The following is a 5335-nucleotide window of genomic DNA, read 5'->3' as shown; positions in this document are numbered from 1 at the left end:
GTTTATAGGTGAAGTGATCTCCGCAGCATCCTTCCTCTGAGTAGTTGTTTTAGCTTTGTATCCTTTCTGCTTGCTTCGGGTCATGACCGAGGTAACCCTCGGTGTCTCCTTTGATGAGGCTTTGGTTTTTCCTGCCTCTAGTATTTTCTCCATTTTTAATCCTTTTCTGCATAAGGGGATAAATAAGGAGAACCAAAGATATCCACAAGGATCGGGTTAGTGTCATTCGTACCTGCAAGACTATTGGAATAGAAGGAAATGAGCTGCCCAAGGGCCTTAATAGAAAAGAACTGTAAAGACTTCATCGGTCTAGTTTTTGCAATACAAATCCTCTAATAAACGATCGTGAATCTTGTTTTCAGACTACTTTTGAAAAAGAACTCTTGAAAAGGCAGATCCATCGCGAAGACTCATGAATCTGGATTATTAAGTTTTAGTTAAGGAAAACACCTCACGTGCAAATCTGTGATAGATAGATGCGGGTTTGTCTGCTTTGAAATGGTGTTTGTGAAAATGAAGACCATGAACCCAGAATAAAAAAGGTTTTGAAAGCACGCTGAACCCAGAATATGGCACAACCATAATGCGCGTTTTAAGGTGAAATCACAGGATATAAGATAAATCTTTTACCGGGACAAAGTCCCTGTTTTTAGCGCCAAATTGTGAACACATAAATCACGAAGCCATCCACGTGTCCACGTGTTCACAAACAATATTCGCATACATCCTAATTCTAGAATCGTACATCGTATGCGTAACGGGATGATTATATCGATTCATCGACTCGAAGCCTTCGGGCTTGTCATTGTCTAGTCGAATATTATCATAAATAATGTTCGTATAAAAAAATAAATCAAGAATCAAGTATAAATATAAAGCATATGAAGTTTAACGCTGAATGTAAGGTGATGAAATGTAAATGAGACAGATTTACGTGGTTCGGCACTAAGGCCTACATCCATGGGGTTTGGTGTTTCACTATGTACTGAATGGTTACAAAGATAGTCGAATGACTTTAAAGTATACATAGGTCTGCGGAAGTAGGGGGATTACTTACTCTTTCTATTTTTCTCTCCTATGCTCTCCTCTAATTGCTCTACAAAATTGTCTGCCCCTTCTCTCTTAGTGGAGAGGGGTATTTATAGGGAAGGAACGTGGGTCCCATCTGTGAGGTGCCGTTGTAATCTTATCTTCTTGTGATTTGTGCCTATTACGAAGAGGTCTTCGGCGTATGCCGCGGCCTGAGCTTGAATACAAAGGGTTATCCTCGCTTCTTCCACGAGCTGATCGACACGTGTATATCTCTTTGGTATTTAATGCGGGTAGATGGATGTATGCTCGTGTCAGACAAGTGTCTCTTTGTCTGGTCACATCTGTGTCAGCCAAACTTCCTCTCATCCGTTGATCTGGGATCTTCCTCGGGATTGGGTGTGTTAATACCCAAGGGGTATTATCTGGTGCTCCTCTGAGCCATCATACCTCTGTGGTCCTCTGTCCCTGACCGTCAGATCTGCTGACCGATGGTATCTTCTGATGAGATGCTTGCTATCATGTTTTGATGTCTCGCTTCGCATGCCTTCCACGTGTCTCTTTCTGTACACGTGGAGGATGATGAAAGGTGTACATACATTCTCCGTGGCCGGACTATGTTGTATGAGGCGTGAGGCGCCAACACAGTTCATCGTGCATTTTGGGCGCCTTCACGAGCACCTCGCTCGCCTTTTGTAACATAAAACCGTAATTTTAATGATATATTATAAGACTGGTTATCTAATTCCAAAGGTATATTTGTTGGGATCAAGGTTTTCAACTCGGTTTTCATTTTTAAGAATCGATTCATATGTTGAATCGTGAATCAAATATCCATGATTCATAATTGAATCCCTATATTTTACCATGTATGCTTATAAATATCATTGAACTAAATAAAGAGGGAGGATCCATTGACAATCTTATATGGACACTATCTATACAAGATTGAACCAATTTTTCCATATCAAAATGACAATGAATTAATTTGAACCCAATATTTTTTTGATATGTTCCTCTTGTTAAACTCTAGATTTCTACCTATAATGAGCACAATTTGATATACCAAATCTCACAGTCTACCGATTTTAATTTCGACCGTTAATTTCAACGATTGATTTTCAAAGTGGTAGATGGTGGAGTTATGTTCTCGGATTGTGCTCATCTTTAGTAGGAATCTAGATTTTAACAAATAAATATGTTATAAAAATGTTGGGTCCAAATTCATTGTCATTTGGAATCTAGCGAAAAATTGGTTCAATCTTGTATGGATAGTAACCATATAAGTTTGTACACGGATTCAAGATTATGTATGAGTGTTGATGGTGGATTTTTCGACAAATGCTAAAATCGTAAAACCATAATCTTTCATATTTCTGATCCAGTAATCAAATGAGTATTGAGGCTTATGTCTCTCATTAAAGCATGAAAACTCATGCCACGATGATCTCTGACCGAGTGTATTTCCTCTCAAAACATCCCTAAGAACCTCTGACTGAGTGTATTGCCTCTCAGAGCATACGTATGCAGTCTCTCAACTGAGACCACGACATATTTCGTTAACTGAGCAATTTCAGTAATCACTTCTGTATAGAATCGAAATGATTGGACGGATCCTAGATGTATTAATCACTAGTATAGAGCAATAACGTCTTCAGGATGTCACAATGATCACTGAATTTACAGAATAAACATTCAAATCGAGTATTACGCTTCAACTAGCTCATATCTCGATTTTCGAATAATTATAACGCTCCTAGACAGCTTGCCTGCTAGTATAAAGCCATCAATTAATCAATTAATTATTTCTAGTCGCAAGATTCATCAATTGAATTCCTAGAAAATATTCTACGTTCTTCATAATATTTCATTACTTCAATTCATGGATCTTCCCAGCAGAATTCCATGGGTTAGTAATAAATCTAAATCTTCCACAACCAAGGCAATGAGGAAGCTATTTACGCATGAATAATTGGTAACTATTTTATTTTCTCTAATTTATAATTTATAATTCACTCAATCACTGCTTTTGTAGAGTTTTAAATTGTTTGCATAATTTTCTTAATTAGTTGTGATTCAATCTGATAGGTTATACTTTATTTAGTCAATTGATAATCTATACTTAGGGAATACAATTGATATTTGAGAATTCGCCTGATTATCTGTGAATTAAGAAATAAGGGACTTAAAAGACAATTAGAGTTTTGGATTATTTTCCATAATTTATTCATGTGTGATAGTGGAATCGGTGTCTTGGTTATTCCTAATAATCTTGAATTAAGTTTTGTTTGTTTTTAAATTTCATTAAATCTAAAATCTTTTGCTTTCACAAGTATCAACGAACCTATTACTACTACAACAACTGGAAATCACATCAATTGGTAATCATGTAGTTGATAAGGCATTGCTTGACTTAGGAGCTAGTGTTAACTTACACCCATACCATGTGTATACCCATCTAGGACTTGGTAAGTTGAAACCGACCAAAATGACACTTCAATTAGCTGATAGGTCTGTCAAAGTGCCTCGTGGTGTCATAGAAGATGTTCTTATTGATGTTGATAGGTTCATATACCCATTGGATTTTGTTGTTCTAGATACCCAGCCTGTTCAGGACGCAAGTGCTCAAATACCAGTGATTTTAGGTCTCTCATTCTTAGCCACATCTAATGCTGTCATCAATTGTAGAACCGGACTTATGAACATATCTTTTGGTAATATGACTACTGAGCTAAATGTCTTTAATGTCATTAAGTATTATGAGATTGATAATTTAGAAGTGGTGAACATGATTAGCACTCTAGTTCCTGATCCTTTAGCCTGCACTATGTTTGATAATCCATTATTTGATGAACCTTTCAGTGCTTCGGAGGAGGTAACCATGACGAATACCTTAGTTGATGAGCCTATGCTATATATTTTCTTTGATAATCCATTATATGAGGATGTTGTTCGTTTAGATGAAAAGTCCCCAAAAGAAGCTAGTATTTGTGCTGACTTTATGGACCCTAGAACCCATCCCATATATTTTGGTCCATTTGAGGATATTGTTCACCCTAAGTTTGGGGGTAATGATGACTCTAGTGATCGTCATGTATCCCTAATTGAAGTCCCTAATTTGGGAATCGAGCTTTGTGCGTCTAAGATACTACTTGAGTTTCTTCAAACTCTGCTACCCGATCCTCCAGATACTGTCCATGAAGAAACCCAATTCTTAGAGACATGTCATTCGGCTGAACCTGATTTCCTAGACACTTATATAGATCCCAAAGAGACACCTCAGATAAATCTAGTTGCCTTGATGAAATCCCTAGATCAAGTTATGCTCCGTCATCTCATTTTTTAATCCAAGATGGTAGTCTTTCTTTTGTGTCTGCTCTATTTGGTTCTAAGGACCCACAACTATTTCGGCTATTGGTATATGACTTTGGAAGGTGACAATCCTTTTTGAGGTATTTGATGTCCATCTAAAGACTTTAAATTTAGCATTTTCTGGGAGGCGCCCACGCTCATGCTTACGGTAACATCCTTCCTTATTTCTTTTTCCATCCATCAAGTGGTAACAGTTTCTCATTATTCATGCTTTTAATTTCATCTTTAGAACATTGAAGACAATGTTAGATTTAAGTTTGGGGGTGGGGAAGAAACTTTTTATTAGCTTTTTAGTTGCAATAAATAAACTCCAAAGCCTAGAAATTTATGTTTATTAAGGTTGGCACTAACCAATCTAAGTGGATGGGAACATCTTGGTTATAGGAGTTGAGGAACCAATCTGATTAGATGGAAACATCTAAAGAGTCTATTCATAAAAGCACAGATCTTAGGTGTTAGAATTAAAAAAAAACATGATAGTTTCGCCATATCTCGTTGAATTCTAATCCTTCTGTTTTTATTTTTTAAGTGATTTGGTGGGGCACGCGATTCAAGTTGTTACCATTGCTAGGGTGAAATAAAGTGGTTGAGATACCACAACAACAACAAAAAAATTGAGACCAGACCATCAGACCAACCGGAATAAATTCAATAAAGTCGACCACTGGTGCCCTTGTATATGCCAGTTGTGTTGACCTAGAGTTAGGTTTATTGACCATTGGTTCCCTTGTATTTGCCAGTTGTGTTGATATTAGTCAGGCCGGTATCTCAGTCCATTAGGATAGGTTCATCTTGGCAGAGGCCTTCAGACAGATATGGGAAACACCGTTCATTTTAAACCTTCTATTTTTCTCTTTATCCATCTTCTTAATCTTTCCATGTGATTCGTTGACTCCGGTTATGATGTCTAGAAACTATCTGAGTAGAGCTCTGT

Source organism: Papaver somniferum, chromosome 6 (genome assembly GCF_003573695.1).
Source record: "Papaver somniferum cultivar HN1 chromosome 6, ASM357369v1, whole genome shotgun sequence".
NCBI classification, from domain to species: Eukaryota; Viridiplantae; Streptophyta; class Magnoliopsida; order Ranunculales; family Papaveraceae; genus Papaver; species Papaver somniferum.
The sequence above is the reverse complement of the archived record's forward strand: the minus strand, read 5'-3'. Positions refer to the sequence as shown.